The sequence below is a fragment of the Drosophila hydei genome, unplaced genomic scaffold (genome assembly GCF_003285905.1).
Source record: "Drosophila hydei strain 15085-1641.00,03,60 unplaced genomic scaffold, DhydRS2 tig00008128-arrow-arrow-pilon, whole genome shotgun sequence".
NCBI classification, from domain to species: domain Eukaryota; kingdom Metazoa; phylum Arthropoda; class Insecta; order Diptera; family Drosophilidae; genus Drosophila; species Drosophila hydei.
In genome coordinates this window covers 998,564-1,017,400 of record NW_022045838.1, presented here as the reverse complement: position 1 = coordinate 1,017,400, position 18,837 = coordinate 998,564, and positions in this window count along the sequence as shown.

Sequence of the window (18,837 nt, the reverse complement as noted above, 5' to 3'; positions counted from 1 at the left end):
TAGGCGCCTGCGACAAAAGGCCCTTTGGCTGAAAACTTGGCTGGAATCTCGGGAAAGCAATGCAATAGCTGATTGAGTTGCCGAGTTATGTCGAGTTAAGTATTTGTATAGCTAAAGAGTTGGGCAAATGTGAATGGAAACTGAGGAAATAGCACGAGTATATCTGATATTAGGAATTGCTTAGCTAAACAGAGCATAATGAGAGGAAATCGCCCAATTGGAAAGGAGCTTCCGACAAACTACAAAAAATACTTGAGTTTGATTTGGAAAGGAAATTTCTAAATGATGGGAAATTTAAGAAAATGTTTAGAAGAGTTAATACGTGGGTAGTTTTAATAGTTTTCGAAAGTTTAAGCGCTAAATTAAATTGTATTTATTATATATATATATCTTATAGATCGGTCGCTTAAAATATAATAATTATTTTTCAAAATTTCAATATTTATTTAAAGAAACAAAAACCAATTTTAAAGGCAATTCAAGCCATTTCAAAACTGTTTTGCCGGCGCTTAAACTTCTTCTCTTATTTCATATACCCTAGTTACAAATTCTACGAAATTCCGGCACAGGCCAAAAAGCCGCAGCCGCATTCACAGCCGCAGCCGCAGCCGCCGCCGCAGCCACAGTCGCAGTCCGGAGTCCGGAGTCGCTGTTGTTGCAGTTGCCAGTTGCCAGTTGCCAGAGGACAACGTCAAACCACGGCAAAAACTCATAACTCAAATCGCCAACAGCTGTTTTTTCCATCGAGCAGCAGCAGCTGAAATTGAATGCAGCGAAACACCCTGTAACGCACGTATACGCTCAAACCCACCGAAACACACACACAGACGCACACAGTCGCAAGCGAGCTGAGCGACAGGCAAGCATTAAGCGTGGTTGAATATTGGGCAACGCCCCTTTAGTTTGAGTGAGTTTTTCTGCGCGCTCTTTGGCGTTGACATTTTGAGTGAATTGGCTTGAGTGAATTTAGCAGAGCGCAGACGCTGAGCATAAAAACAAAGCAGTAAAACAAAACAAAAAGAAAACAACAACAACTGGCACACGTTGCTGGTCATAAAAGAAGCAACAACAACAACAGCAACAAGAGCAGCAACAAGCGCCGTTCTTTTAACGGCTTTCAAAACAAAATGCCAACCATGAGCCCATGCACAACAACAACAACAACAACGCGGCGAAAACTAAAAAGCAAAATGTGTTGAGCTATGCGTTGGATAGCTGTAAAGCTCGCTGCCACTGTCGCTGTCGCTGCCGCAGTTGACGTCGCGAACGTTTGTTTAACTTTTGCGCATTTTGATGTGCGACAGCTTCAACTTTTCAAGTGCTTGCGCTCCACACACACACACACAGCTGCATATGAAAGCGCATGTGCCTGTGTGCGTGTATGTGTGTGCCCTCTTCTACATCCTGTCACAGGCCGTAGAAAATATTTATGCAAGTCAAGCACCGAGCATTTATGAACTGTCAAACATTCTCAACGCAATTCCAATGATTTTGATACTTTAACATTTTCGTAAAATGGCTGGCAGCCAACAGGCTGGGGTTGCAAAAGGGGGCCACGCAGAGTACACACACACACACACAGATACATAGTTGCACGTGTGGCACACACAGACAGTTGAACTCGCATTGGCGTCAAATTGGCGGTGTTAGTGCATATGTGGGTGTTTTCCATGTGGTGAGTGGCTCGAGTGACGAGTGTCGAGTGGAATGGCAGAGCAGCATGGCGGTTGCCCATTTGCCTCTGTGTGCCTGACTGTGTGTGTGTGTGGCATAAATGTTGCACGCGGCGTATGAGCAATTTTCAAGTGCCAGCGCTAAGCCTTAAGCTGACATACTAAAGAGTTTCTTCTTTTTTAGGGCAGCTTTAAAACTGACGTCGGAGATATGCAGTTGAAATTTCACAAATGGGCGTGTACTTAAAGCGCCTTACGAGCTGTATAAATAATAAAGTTGAATATAATATTTTTAGTTTAATTGCGCTTGATTAATTAATTTATCAGTATAAAAGTTTGCTTAATCTAGACTACACACCATGAGGGAAAAGTAAAAAGTTTCGAAATCTGTTGAGCTTTCCCTGAATTGTATTAAATATATATGAGTTTTGACCTATTTCAGTTATGCTTGTATCTAAATACAGTTTTGTTCATAAAAATAGTAGCTTAAATAAAACACATGAACTACTTGAAGTATGAAAATATCATTTGGACTAAAGACTTAATGCATTTTGATTAATAAATTGTATTCCTAAGCTTAGTTACATGATAGTTAGTTCAACTATCTGATAGCTGCCTACCTATTCTACCTAATCTTACCCCTAACCTAAACTTTTCTAAGACGCATATTTTTAGATATTCCATATAGCTATCAAAAGTATCATTAGGCATAAGTCCATTAAATTTAGATCATATATGAACAGTTTACATTTTTAGCCCATTTTATAGAGGTATCAAGGCAATATTTGGTTAAAAATTTGTAACAATTTTTGATGTGAAATTGGGCTAGGAGAGAAAATACGAATCACTCAATTCTCATAAGTTCTGATCCCTACCATTTAGCTATCAAAAGTATCATTAGGCATAAGTCCATTAAATTTAGATCATATATGAACAGTTTACATTTTTAGCCCACTTAGTAGAGGTATCAAAGTAATACTTGGCTAAAAATTTGTAACAAGATTTGATGTCAAATTGGGCTAGGAGAGAAAATACGAATCACTCAATTCTCATAAGTTCTGATCCCTACCATTTAGCTATCAAAAGTATCATTAGGCATAAGTCCATTAAATTTAGATCATATATGAACAGTTTACATTTTTAGCCCACTTTATAGAGGTATCAAGGCAATACTTGTTTAGAAATTTGTAACAATTTTTGATGTGAAATTGGGCTAGGAGAAAAATTACGAATCACTCAATTCTCATTTAAATGCCTAGACTTCCAAAAAGTTATGAGACTATAAGTTCTGATCCGCACCATTTACCTATCTTAGGTATCATTTCATCAGAAATTCAGAGTTTAGCTCAAATTAGTTGAATTTTGGGCAAGTTATCGAAAGCATATAAAACATTGACGCATGTCTATATCCAACTACATTTCAGCTAACAATTGTTAACTCTTAATGTTCTCATCGAGCTATAAAACTTTCGTAGAAACAATGCGTTCACACAATTTGAGAAATTCCCAGATCCTTTGGCACAATGCCGAAATCAGTGGAGTAATCAAAGGGCGCTACACTTGATCATGCCGATGGCAGGCAGTCGAAGGGAGGCGCTCTATAAAGAGCCACGGCAGGGCAAACATTGTAAAGTCGTAGTCGCAGCCGTAAAGCCAATGGTCGAGTTCATTAGAAGTAAACCGAGTTCGAAGGTGAGAATGGGCAAATCAAATAGAGTTTGCCAGGTAACAAAGCAGCGCCCAGTGAAAAGGTAGCGCCGCCTGCGCGGCTCTCGCGCGGGCGCTAAGTGCGAGGTGTGAAAACGGTCAGTGAAGATTTCCCTGAAAGAGACGTCCCAACTCAGACCCAGCGTCGGCTTTAATTGTATTTGTAATTTTCATGCATTTACGACGCTTTGAGCAATTTGGCGTCAACTTTTTAAATCAAATATGTCGACGGAAGCTGCAATAAAAGAACAAAAAGTTGCTTAACATATTTTCTCTACTTCTGCTTCAGCTTCTTGCTCTTTTTTGGTTTTCTTTTTTTTTTTTTTTGCGCCAGAGAACTGGGAGTTGGATGGCCGAAACAAAAGGCAGCCGTTGCTCATTTGCATGGAGGGCGCAAAAAATGGAGCTGTGCTCTAACAGGATATGCCGAGCGAAGCACCAATAATCCTTTTAATAAATATGATATCGCAAAGGACCAAAAAAGCCACAGCCACAGCCACAGCCACAGCCAAAAGGCTTGCCCACTACCCACTCCATAGATCCCTTCGTGTCGGCTGCCGCTGCTGCTGTGTTGGCATCATTTGCATTTTATGCAAATTTCACAGCAGCAACGTTCCAAAGGATACACAGCAGAGCTCAGAGAGCAGCCAGCTCTGCTGACTGAGAGAGCGACAGAGATGGAGCTCTAGCTCCACAAAGCGAATATGTAAATGAAAAGTACTGATGTTTTTTAAAAGCTTCCAAAAATAAACAACATAAAAATGCGCAAAATACGAAATGGAAATGGAAATGGGAATGGAAATGGGAATGGAAATGGGAATGAAAATGGTAAATTCACAAAATGCATATTTGCTCTTTGTTATACGACGATGGCCAAGTGAGGCGAAAACCGTTTGCCAATGCGCTTTGGAGAGTCTTTAAGGCATTGAGCCTGGTTGGAAGATCTTTAATAGATATATATATATATATGTATATATATATATATATATCAGATCATATATAGATATATATAGATATACTTCATATATACTATATATATACTACAACTATGCTTGAACTACAATATGATCTCATCATAATCCATACACTCTCATTTAGAGCTCTATAAGAGAAAGGCTTTAATCATATTTTGTATGTTTCTCAAGCTCTAACTTTGCTATAACTATGCCATAATTATACCATAGCTTTGCTATAAATTTGTTATAGCTATATACACTTGCAGATCTTTCATCATAATCCATTTAAGCTTAAGGCATAAACGTGCCTGCCTTGAACCTTAAAGATCTATCTTAAAAATATGACATTATAATCATTGTTCGCTAAGCTTTTGATTAATTATTAATTAGCTTTTAAGCCAACACAGATTCTCACTATTCTCTTGGCTTAAGGGTTGCGTTTCAAGTATCAAACATCAAGAAACAAGTATTATATACCTTTAAGCCTAAGATAGCTCTCAAGACAAAGATGTATATTAATTTATATATAATGCATAATAAATAGATAAAAGATGGAGGATAGATAAAAGATACATTCTGGATAGATAACAGATATAAATTATGCAAATAAAAAAATATAATGCACTGAAAATAATAATAAGGTAGATAGATAGATAATATATAGCTTAAAGATAGAAGGCAGATAAATTATAGACAGATAAAAGGTAGATAATAGCTATATAATATATAGAGTAAAGAAAAAAGATAGATAGATGATAGGTAGATATTAGACAGATTAAATATAGATGATACATAGATAATAGATAGATACTAATAGATAGATAAAAGATAGTTTAATAGATAAATAATATATGCTAGACATAATAGATATAATAGAAGCTAGATATGAAAATAAGAGGAAAAAGATAGATAGATAGATAGATAGATAAAAGATAGAAGACAGATAGATTGTAAGCAGTTAAAAGATAGATAATAAACAGCTAAGATATGCAGCATAGATAATTCATAGATAACAGACAAATAATATTTAATTAGTTTCTCTATTCCAATTGTCTCTCAAATATATATACAAAAAACCTTTGCCGTTTGCTGTTAAGTGAAATTCGAATAGATAAAAGATAAATCATAGATATATAATAGATGGTTGTTGTGACACCTGTCATATAGCTAACACCTCCCAGCTTCATAGAGCATTTCTCATTCGCATCTAACTCAAATTCGTATTTACTTTGATTTTTTTCTTGTTTGTTGGAAAATATTGTCGAATATTTTCGACAGGCGAAGGCAACACAAATACACACACAGTCACTCACACACATATGCTAATGCAAACACACACATGGCGTTAGAGGGAGATGGCAACAGCTGTGTGTTTTCTGCTTTCCCCCTTTCGCACATATTTACATGCAAATTGTTTGCTTTAAAATATGCACAAACTTTTCTCTCCATTTTCTTTTTAGCCAAACGCAAATCAGAAAATAGAAAATCAGATGAAAAAAATCAAAACTCCAGAGAAGTATTTTTTATTATTTTAACATATTTGGCAGGCAGCTGTGCGGTGGGCGTGGCAACAGCCCACTTAAATAATTAACAACTCGCGCGCATTCCCCCATCCGCAGCACCTGCAAAGGCAAAGGCACAGGCACAGGCAAAAGCAATCAAAGGCCATTGATCCATTATGCAATATATACATCAGATATATGTGTATATGTGAATTTTTTATCGCCTAATCATTAACAACAATTGTGCGCAATTTGCCGCAATGATTATCAGCGGCAAACAAATATGCAAAAATTGATCAATTTATGAAAAACCGAAAGTGCAAAAGGGCGTGAAATAAAACTATAAACCCAGCGGGCTTTAGGGTTGCGATACACACACAGATATATATATTTTTACAGCGCATTAAGTCGCGCGTTAAATTCGATTTGTTAATTTACAAAAAGCCGCAAAACTATTTGAGCGAGGCGTTGCCATGGCCAAAAGGGGGCGGGCAGGTTGTGCGAGTGTCTGCGCTGTGGTTAGTGCTGCGAGCGGGTGTTGGTTGCAGTGCTGCAAGTTGTTATTATTATTTATGAAGGCAAAGTTCTCGTGTTTCAAACATACATTTATATACATATACTATATATTATTTTGCTGGACGGCAACAATAAAATCAATTGAAATGTTGGCAAACATGTCAAAATAAATTATACACAAGTGTGGGCTGTTTACCAGTTGGGTGTGCGAGTGTCCCAGTGTGTGCGTGTGTGTGTGTGTGTGTGGCAACCACAGAAACCGAATTTTAATTTGCACGCTTGCAGCATTTGTTAGTCAAACTGGTTGAGGTGGTTGAGCAGGACGAGCAGACCCAACCCCCAGTTTGAATTGAATTGAAAACCCAAACCCAAACCCAAACCCAAACCGAAGCTCGAACCCTTAGGGAACTAAGCGGCTTACAAAGTGCTCAACGGAGACAGGAAATGTCGCTAAGCCCATCGGACCGCCAACCCACCCAGAATGGTGTCCGCCCTCGAGAGTTGCGCAACTTTTACGCCTATTTGCGGGCATAATTAAGTTAAAGGCCGAAAACAACAAAAGAGCGACCAAAAAGTCGAGAGCTGCACTTGAGTAGCGAAGTCGAGGCGACTTCATTGTTCCATTTCCCACAGTTGCGTGGACGGAGACGCAGTTACAGTTTCGGCACCTTGCGGCATAGCAGTCCAGGCTGGCTGGCATTGGGCCCCAGGTGAGGTTAACCCATCATAAATCAACGGGCCACGAGAAAGATCATTAAAAGCGAATCTCGCTATCATAATAAAGAAATCACACGAGAAAACAAACTGAACGAGCGACTCTCGCTCCCGCTCTCCCTCTCGCTGCTGGGCTCTTTATTTGATCGCTCAATCAAAATGATAAATGGAAATTAATATTTCTTAATATTGTTTACAAAGTGAGAATTATACACACGATCATTGCTTTGCATTCCCAACAACTACAAATGTAACATAATGTGCAAAGCTTAAGCGCTTTTTTCAAATATATCATTATCAAATGTGGGATAAATACAGAGCGAGAGAGGGAGAAACGGAAAGAGAAAGAGAGGGGGAGATAGCGTTAGAGTTGAGGAGAGAAATTTACTGAAGTTTTGCTGAATACTCTATAAAATGTGAGAAAATGTGTCAGAAGACTTTACCTGATGTAATATAATGTAAATTTTAAGTACTTTATAATCAAATTTATAATCTATAAAATATATAAAAATACTTTAAAGTTAGTTAAGATCTCCTGATTTATTTCAAAATTTAGCAATAGCATTCGCAACATTTGAAATCAATTTATCATTCAGATTATGCTTGGCCTAGTCATAATTCTTTAGGCCAGAATATGCAATTCATAAATCTTAATCTACAGCAGAAGATGTAAGCTGTGTTGCTTTGTTGTTTTATGATTTAGAATGCGAATGAGCAACAGCAAAAAGAGAAATTCATGAAGCGAATTCATAAATCAATATGCATTTTTTATTGATATATTTAAAAATCTGAAATTAAAATTGCTTAAGTGAATATTAACTTAATATAACCAATCACTGAATAAAAATTTAGATTTCACAAAATTAAAAAAATAAGCAGCCTTGTTCACAAAAATAGTAGTGCGACTGAGCACAAAATGTTAGGCAAAACAATTCACTGATAAACACAATATTTTGAAAATAATTTTAAACGAATATTAAAATGAACATATTTATTATTTGATTATATTTTTTAATTTTTGGTGTGCGCTTCAGTGCTTAAGAAAGAAAATTCTCAAACTGCGGTTGTTCAAAAAAATAGTAGTGCCTGCTAAAAGAGGAAGAAAAAACTGATTTGGCATGTATATATAAAGAAAATCTCTTCAAAATTATTTATTACTGTTATTCAAGCTTTAAAAACTTAAAAAAAAATTATTAAAATGTGGAAAACAGAAAATTGTATAAAATTTTCATCAAAATTTGAGCTCAGTTGCTTCCAATTTTAAGCCAAGTCGCAAACATCCTTTCGCTGGCAAGTGTATAAAATTGAAGTCTACCAAAAAATTACATTTATATTAAAACACACACACTTATACACACACACTCATACACTTACGCATGCCATTTGATGGGAAATGCGCTGCGGCCAATATTTCATTGCTTGAGCATTGTTTGATAAGAATTATTGCAACATATCAATCACGAGGTTAAGTGGAGCTGTGCGGCGAGCGTTGTGAAATGTGACGGGGCATGTATCAAGCGGCACGCAAGCGGCCAAAAAAGAATGAAGCAAAGAGAGAAACCACAAAATGAAAACATTAAAAACAACAGTCAAAAAAAATATGTTTAACTAAACAACATGAGCAGCAGCAAGAGCAACAACAACAACAGCAATAGTTGTGGCAACATTCATCAACATCAAAAACAAACAAAAAGGCGCGAGTCAAAGCCAACAAACAAATAAACAGCGTAAGAGATGGCCATAGAGACTTTTGTTGTTGGCGAGAAAGTGAGACAGCGAGAAAGAGAGAAACGCCCCAACCCCCAACCCCAGCCAAGCCCAACCCCTGACCATAGCCAGCAATTTATTGCGGCTAGTTGAGACGTCTCAAAACTTGCCTGCATAGTTGGCCAGCTGAGAGATGGGAAGCTGGAAGATGGATGCTTGGCTAGCTGCCCCCGTTGACTTTGACGCCGCTTTTGGCGGTTGTCGCGGTTAGCTCGACGCGGTCGACTCTCTGCCCCTGACTTATGGCCCCGCGCGCGCACTTTGGCCGATTAATTGACTTCTGCGCAGGTTGCCCCAACTCGACTTCGGACTGAAGCCTATGGGGTTCCAATTAGGGCATGGCTCGCCGATCGCTGCATGCAGCTGCGCAGTCACTGTGAAATTTCGGGCAGGAATATTGAATTGAATTATAGCTTAGATCTGATAGATATATGTGCCATAAGACGCAGTGAGGGTGGATAGAAGATGAGAATGAAAACTTTGTAGATATCGATAATCTTTGGTTGTTCATATGGATTGATTGTTGGTCTGAAGATATATAAACGAGAGATGTTATACGGAAGTTATAGATAAGATACTATACTATACTTAGCTTGGACTACAGTTATACTAAATACTTATATATGCTACACTTATACTATTCTTAGACTATGCTCATACTTTACTTATACTATACTTATACTATACTTATACTGTAATTATACTTTACTTATACTATATACTTATACTATACCTATACTATACTTATACTATACTAATACTATACTTACACTACACTTATACTATATACTTATACTATACTTATACTATAATTATACTTTACTTATACTATACTTATACTATATACAATAATTATACTTTACTTATACTTTACTTATACTATACTTATACTATACTTATACTGTATTATACTTTACTTATACTATATACTTATACTATACTTATACTATATACTTATAATATACTTATACTATAATTATACTTTACTTATACTATATACCTATACTATACTTATACTATAAACTTATACTATGTTTATACTATATACTTATACTATAATTATACTTTACTTATACTGTAATTATACTTTACTTGTCTGTGCCCTTGAGATGGTCAAGAAACGAGTCACAACTTGGCAATCTCACGGGAAAAGGCTTTCTACAGTATCTCTAGCTCAAATCTAGGTCTTTAATATGATATACAGATAATTAATTAGATTTGCACCTGGAGAAATCGACATTGCAAGGTCAAGCTGAAGCTCGGATCATTGAAGTTCGAAACGTTTCATGACTCACTTTATGCTTATTGAGACTCTCATGATCTAAAATGTTTGCCTGCTCAGAGGTTCAAACCAGCCTCCAGAACAGATTCCCATTTATTTAGGCGCTAGACTCTATGAAAACGCTTGGAGATTGGCCTATTCATGCTAAGCTAAGCGCTTCTATGTTGCACTATAGAATATTTGACTATATTAAATTCTTTTTTTTCTCTCCTAGACTATTCTCTTCTTTATCCTTACTTTATACTTACTTTAATATATTCTAAAAATAAATTAGAATATATCAAAATGATTTTAAAAACACAAAAATAATTTTCTGCGCTTTATAATCTTTCTCTCTGGTAATAAATATATAAAGCTAATAAAATTTTAAAATTGTATATTATTTATATATATCTCATAAATAAATATAATATATTTATATATTTATACTTATTTACACCTTATATATATCTGTCTATATATTATTTCAGCTAATGGTCAGCGTCAAGCCACCCTCTTGAAAACTAGTCCAAATTGCCGAACTCGTTCCACCCCAAAACGTGACCCAATATTGAGTTCGCATTCAAGTGCGGCAGACTTTAAGCAAATTAGCAACAATGACAACAACAACAAAATGTTTGCTTCTCTCGATCCAAAGCCAGATCCGAGTGTGACTCCGGCTACGGCTCCGACTCCGACTTGACAACACGCTTGGACGCAGCGTGGTTCGCCTAATCGTGGCACGTGCCTCGACATACATAATCACAGGGCTGACAACAAATAAAAATAAATATGGCAAAAAAAAAGGGTCGAGTGTATGGAAAAAGGGCAACAGCAGCAGCAGCAGCAGCAGCAGCAGGGAATCCGCATGCGAACTGCGAACTGCGAGCTACGAACTGTGGCACACAAAGATAATCCAATCTTATGCTGCTAATTTTACAGCATCAGTTGAAATAGAAGCGCAAAATAAAATCAACTTTTGTGTGTGTGTGTGTGTGTGTGTGTGTGCGTGTGGCCATGTGGTTAGGGCTTTGAAGTTCTTAGGGCTGGGGAACTGAAAAACCGCTGTGAAACTTTTGCCAAAAGCCCAGACAAATAAATTCGATTATGTGAGCAGTCGCCAACCCCCACAGGCATGCACAGGGTGTCGCCACAGGGTGGCTCCATTGTGCGTGTGTGTGTGTGTGTGAGTTTGCAAGCAAAAGTTAGCTCAAGCCCCTTAGCCTGGCTAATTCTAATTCGTTTATGTAGTTCGCATTTTGCATAGTTGCATAAAATATGAAAATTCAATAAGCAACGCCACTTGCACGCCCGCCTAATTGTGCAGCCACGCACCTGTTGGGTGGCAGCGGGTGGCGGCTGGCTGCACGTGCAGCAGCCAAGCTGTGGGGCACGCACGAGCTGCATTCGCAAGTGGGCGTGCATAATTTATGTTAATTTGCCTGAGAAAAGCGCCAAGCCGAAGCAACAACTGTAAAGCTATATACATATACAGTTATGTCTGCATATATACGTATATACACGAGTTGTATAGTTGTATATTTGTGTATGCCTCAACTTGCCCAGCCAAGTCAGCCAGCTAATGAGCATTAACGGCCTCATGAAGCACATTTCAAATGTAAAATGCAAATGCAACAGAATCAAAATGTTGCACGGCCAAGCAGAGCTGGCGAATCTTACAAGGAAAAGTAGATAAAAAAAGAATTTTTAACATTTAACATTTGAACAACTTATGGGAATGCAATAAATGTGAATTTTAATATATGAATAAATAGCTTGTAAAAAAACACAAACTTTGCGCTACTTTTGAGCAGAGAGAAATTCTGCGACTAGCAGACTTTGAAGCGCTTGGTTAAACCGAAGCTAAATCAAATTTATTTATATCTATATATATATTATATAATTATAAAAAGTATATAAATAACTCCATAATATAAATTAAATTAAGAGTTTATTATTTATTGTTTTCAACTGCTCACATTCAGCACTACTATTTTTATGAACAAGCGGCTTTCAATGCACTCCACTAAAAACCAATTAACTCTGAACGAACTTAACTCATTTTTGTCCTAATTAGCTTCTTCGTGTTCTATTCAAAACTAAAAGCTTGCATATTTTTATTTTTTAACGAATAACATAGTTTTTAATTTGGTTTATATTTTGTCTAGTTGCACTACTATTTTTATGAACAAATCTATAAATCAGCTTTAGCTTGAAAGAAGTTCTGCTCTTGCACAACTTGAAGCTAAAGAAATTGAAATTAAGTTAACAAATCTGAGCTTTTAAGAATTTCATTTACCTAAATTTCTTTACTAGGCAAATATGGGAGTTAGAACAGATATAAGGCTAAGAGGCGGGCAGCACTTAGACTTATATTCTTATAGACCTAGACGTATATTCAAATATATAGAAAATATAATTCATATAATATAATTATATATAGGAAATATAAGTACAACTCAGTGCCTGCCTCACACACTTGTGCCTCTTTCCAGCCCACACTAGACTCTGCTACCTGTGGCATAACCCTTTCACGCCCCTCTTCAACTACTCGCAATTGTACAGAGCATAACAAACTAACTGCGCGCCACGCTTCATGCTTCGTGCTTTGCATTCACATCAATTGGGCGGTCACAGCATAATTATTATTACTCTATATAACACATGTCTCTGAACAATCAGCCCAAAAGTGATTAAAGTTAATTTTTAGGTATCTCCCTGTCTCACTCTCTCTCCTTCTGTCAATTAAAAGATCATTGTGCGGGTCGCGCACTTCATTAAATGTCAATTTGTTGACGTTCATTGACGGCACTAATAACTTCATTAGGTGTGCCCAAAGGGTTGACACCCCAACACATAATGCTTAAAAATGTCCAAAAAGAATAATAATAATAAGCAGCAGGGACAGAGGCAGAAGAAGTCCAAGTTGTATAATAACCCGCATAGGAATACCCCTACAAACTTTGTGTTTAAGTTTCGAATTAGGGGCAATCCTGTGCAGCGAGAATTTTCTTTATTTTCATTTTTAGTTTTTCTGGCCCAAACTTGTCGCAAGAAAAGTTGCTGCTGATTTTTATTTCCGGTTGGCAGTTTTCCATTTTGCATTTTCCATTTTCCATTTGCTGCCTCTTTGAACATTATGCACACTGCAGTGATTTTCACAAAAGATGCAAGACGCACACACACACACACACAAATATAGATATATATATATATATATATATATATATATATATATGGAAAAATCATTGCCAAGCGAAAGCTAGAGCTAAAGGACGTCGAAAACTTTTGCTGCTTTGTACAAAATTCATAAAACTTCCGCTTGGTCAGATTGGGGGCGCAGCTGATGGGCGTGGCTGTTTGGGGCAGGGGTTGGCTGCTAGCTGGCAGCTTTGCCTGTGCAAACAACAAAATGGCGCATTTTAAAGCGCACCCTAAAGAAAAACTCTCGAAACATTTTCTCATGCTAAGCAGCGCAGAAATTTGCTCCTTTTTTTTTGTGCCTTTGCCGTTTTACTTTGTTGCCAAGTTTGGCGCCCGTCGCCATTTTTACTATTTTTCTTTTGAGCTGCATGCTCCGTCTCGCTCTTTGTGGTGTGGGCGGGCTGTGCGTGCGCAGGGCCGGCGGGCGCTTGGCGCAAAAATAAACAAAAATCAAAGTTGCAAATAAGAAGAAACTACAAAGTAAGTTAACATAAAAAGTTCGACGCCTTCGCCTTGTTTTTCCGAAGTTTGGCCAGGGCTTGGGCTGGGGGTGGGGCCATGGTGCCATGGCATACTTAGCTACCCCCCACAAAGCAGGCAGCACACAAAAGATTTTGTCGAGCACTTTTCGGGCAACAAAAGCCGGAAGCAGTCGCAGCTGCGGCAGCTGGAGCAAGGGGAGCAACGTCGTCTACATCCTCTCAAGTGCTTCCTCGGTCGTGCTGCGGCTGCTGCTGCTGCGGCTCCTTCTCAGCATGCAGCCAGCGATGTGGCCGCGCAGCCAAGCGCAAGGACGACAACGACTGCGACTTAGCTGCTGGCAAGCTGCCTCGCCTACCTCGCCTGCCTCGCCTACCTCGCCTTGCTCCTTGGGCATGCTGATCACGTTTATTTATTGTGCACATAATATGGGCGCACATCCTTGCTTCATCCTTGTCGCCGGCTCCATGCTTTTCTCGACTGCTCCTACGGCTACGTGCGACGCATGCATCGCTGGACACGCTGCTGCTGGCTCGAGTTTTTCCTCGTTTTCTTCTTGTTTTCCTTCTGCTTTTCAGTTTATTCTTCTGTTTTTTTTTTTTTTTTTTGTTTTTCTATTCCTGCACAGAAATTCAATTATCGTGAATGCGAATTTTTGCCCGATTCGGAATCCGATTCCGCTTCGCATGTTTTGTTTCAAGCATCGGCAGACTCGGCGAACTTTCAGCGTATCAGCATTTTATTTGCTGTTGATTTATGCAATGCCCAACCGCCCCACCCAGCGTCCTCTCCCCTCCCCCAAGCACCCAGCTACCTCACGGGCGCCCCCATCCCAGCGCGCCGTGCTCACTCAAACAATCGCTGCTGGCAGCGCTGTTGAATATTTGCCAAGTATGCTGATTGAATTTTTTCCAGTTGACTAAATGATATCAAGGATATTTGCCAAAGCAGCGCTCTGTGCCGCCTCCAGAGCCGCATCCGTTTTAAAGGCTGGGCGCATAGCTTTAGTTGAGCTTTAGTCAGAGTGAGAAATGCTTAAATAAAGGCGACTAGCTTGGCAGCATTGCCTGACTGGAATGTGTCGTAGACTGGTCAGCTGTGTGTAGGGAAGTGCTCTTCTATGCGATTTTCATGAATTCATCTAATGCTAGGCTTTGGTATCTTATGACTATTTCAACTTGCAGCTTTCTCTTACTTAATTTGTTTGTTTGTCTCAATAATTCTCGCTCTTTTTATGTCAATCTGCACCTGTTTTGAAGACTTACTATCAGACGGACTGTGTATATCTTTCTTTCTCTCTCTCCCTCTCTCTCCCTCTCTCTCTCTCCCTCTCTCTATCTCTCTCATTGTGTTACAGCCTCTCTAACTCGTACACTACCTTACAATGTATTTGTATTTTCCCATCAATCTTTCAATCTCGTTTTTTTTTTCTTTTAGAGCTTTATCCTTTCTCTCTATCTCCTTGTCTTAGACTGTACCATCTGTCGCTCTCTCTCTCTCTCTCTCTCTCTCTCTGACACATTCTATTCCAGCTTTCTCACACTCTATATATCTCCCTCTCACTAACTCTCTCACTCTTTCTCGCTCTGTATTTTTATCTCTCCTACAATAAACCCTTCTCCTTTCCACTCTTTCTCACCCCTACAGTTGATCTTTCTATATCTATATATTTTTCTCTCTTACAGCCTATCCTTCTCCCTCTCCCTCTCACTCTTCTTCTTGTACAGTCTATCACTCCCTGCTCTACTTTTCTATACCTTGCCTGCCCTATCCCTTGCTGTCTCTCTTTCTCTGCATCATCTTAATACTATTGTCGTCTCTCTCTCTCTTTCTCTCTCTTTCTCTATCTTTCTCTCTTTCTCTCTTTCTCCCCTCTCTCTCTATATGTTTTATTCATTCTCTTTCTCTCTATCTCCTGTCATTCTCCTCACATATCACACCCTAATGCCTTACTTTCTCATCTCTTTTACTTGATCACACTATAAGTTCTCATAATCGCCTCTCTACGCAATTCTCAAGAATTCAAATCCAATTTACAACTAAATTCGTATCTTAAGAGCAGTATGCAAGTCAATAATATATAGGGCAAGTCTTTTGATAGTGTTGCTGCAGCCATATCAGCTGCTCTTAATTACAATAATCAAGGATGCGCCTTGCTCGCAGTCAGATGTAGAGGAGCTGATTGATATCAATATTCAAGCTTGGCCAACGTGCCAAGTGATAGATACTTGGCTTGGCAGTCCACATCTGGAGAGTTGCAATTAAATTGCAATTTGTTGCTCATTCAGCCACACACGAAGCAAACTGCACAGCTAAGCATTATCCTGGCTGCTGTCCTGGCTGCCAGCTGGCAGTTTGTCGTTGCTGCCGTTGATACGGACCGAGGCGGACCAGGGCAGGGCATGGGAGTATTATCAATTTCCAATATTTAGACAGGCAACTAGTAATAATCACGTTTGCTCAACGTCAACCAAGCAGCATATGAACTATGAGTGTCCTGCCAGCACAGAGTCCTGCCGAGCGACGCGTGGGCGTAATTAACACTTTGTGCCCGTGCAGCAAATCGAGCGGCTTAAACTGCACCAACAGCAACGAATGAATTAATTAATATGCCCAACGTGTGGCCTGGCTGTAGTCCTGGCTGCCATAAAAGGCGTTAAATTGACACAATTGAAAACACCCCTGAGATTTGTGGGCGAGAGGCCGTCGCTCCCACTGCCTCGCTGTGGGTTCAATTGTTGTCGCTGCCGTTCAGCGAGTGCGTTTAATCGGAAATGCTAACATCTTCATCGACGGCGATAAAAACTGTGCACAAGTGGCCAAAATCGCGATATGCGGCTCTGCGCTCTGAGCCAACTCTGTTTGAGCCATGCAAATATGCGTATGCGTAACAATTGATATTTTGGGCAAACATTCGCATGCGAGCAGCCAGAACGTGACATGACTAATGCCAGCTCAGCGCCACTTGAGGCACTCTTGAGTCTTATATATTTATTTAATATCGACGATGTATGTGGAGTAAATGGAATTTTGTATAATTAGATACAAATATGAATAAGCTGTTAGGATAACTTTGAAGAATTTGGTGATGAGCTCAGAGGAGAGTTTTGCACTTTACCTAATAAATAAATAAATAAATGTAAGATATAATATAAAAATTACTGCCCACAACATCTTTATAATTATTTATGTATATATTTTATATATCTATCCACGCTTCAAATCAAACCTCTTCCAACTAACTTTGCCTTAGTTCTCAAGCAAGTCTTAGATATTTTTAGATATTATATATACTGCATAGAAGTCATATATACTGCGCCTTCACTGTAGTTGCCAAAACACAATTGAATTTTGTTTCTGACGACCATTTTCTAGCAACCATTTATAGGTTATTTTTAAAATTTTTTAAAAATTATTAACTAAAATTTGACAGAACCAAATTTTATTTTATTTCAAGAATAATAAAATAGACTTTAAAAGAAAAACAATTGCAGAACTTTGACGCGATAGATATAGAAAATATATGTATGAATAAATAGGGTAATAGGAGTATTCGGAGGTACGCCAATCAAAATCTGTGTGCTAGCTCGATATATAATATATATAAATATATATATGTATATATAAATATATACCTGAGGCATTCATCACAAGAATTGTTAGTCGAAAATGAATTAAGTTTTTGTCTCGCACTTAACAACTTCCTCGGGCTCAACCCAGTGCATCTGCCCAATGCAAGACCCAAGCCATTTAGCTGTTGGCTTTGTTTCGTTCCGAGTGCTACTTGGCCATCAAATCTGTTTCAATTGCTGCCTCTGAGCAAGTGACTGTCAAAACAGGCAAACAAATTGTGCAAATAAGTCGAGCGAATGTTATTTATGCGCAGACAATTTTTCAGTGATTAAATAACGAGAGCGAGAGATAGAGAGAGGGAAATCGAATCGATTCGCGATCGAATTACAAATAGTGAAATGACATGAAAGTCTGGCTAGCTAACCAGGCAGATATATATATATATATATAGACTAGACTAGATCTCGAATCGGCTGCACGGTTAATGGCCTGGAGGTGTGCATGCCAATTGTCATGCGCTGAAATGCTTGTTAACAACAGCGATTGCTTTTGCTGTTCCAGCTCCCACTCGTCGTCCACTCGTCGTCTGTTGTTTTTTTTTAATCAAAGCTGGAGCAGCAGCTACTCCTGCTCTCGGAGTGGAGCGCTCCTCCCCCGTGGCAATAACGCCACACATTTGTAATGTTGCTTCTGTTTTTTGCAGTTGCAGTCGGCGAGCTGGAGAGCCGGAGAGCTGGAATTGCGCTTAGAAGCATTTTACAAGTTACTTTAAGGCAATCAATTTGTGGCCCCAGCAGCTGGGGCCAAAAAAGGTGCAGGCAGGTGGCTAAGCAGGGGAAAAAACCAATCAAAAGAGCGTTGCGAACGCAAATTGAACGCCAAATGGTTGCAAGATGATATTTCAATACATGCAGCAGCAGCAGCAGCAGCTCAGGTTCTGGCCCAAGTCCAGGTTCAAGTCAAGGGGCCATAAATTATGTGAACGGGCGACGCCTGCGCGTAGTTGCTTACTTTTTTGCAGTTATGATTATCGCGCTTCCAGCTTCCAGTGAGCGAGCGCGCGAGGGGTTGCGGAGCCGTTGCGGCCGAGCCGTTGTTGTGTGCAAACAAATGTAAAAAATTTTTAATTGACTTTTGGATTTGCGCCACCGCGCCAACAGTTGCAGCACTTTTTTTATGGCCACTCGCGTGCATGCAGCTTAAAAGTTAATAAAACACGCCCAATGATAACAAGACGCAAACCAGAGAGACAAGCAGACAGACAGCCAACATATTTTGCCCCTGAGGTCTTCATCATCGGCATCATGATGATGTTGGAAACATTGTGATCCTTAGCCAGCTCGTAGAAAAACAATCAATTAAGCGCGCAAGTAGCTGACACAGAAGGAGCGCCAGTTGCCAGTTGCCAGTTGCCAATGCCAATGGCAACTGGCACGACTCCAACTCCAACTGCACGTCCAACTCGAACGCCAATATGAATCCAA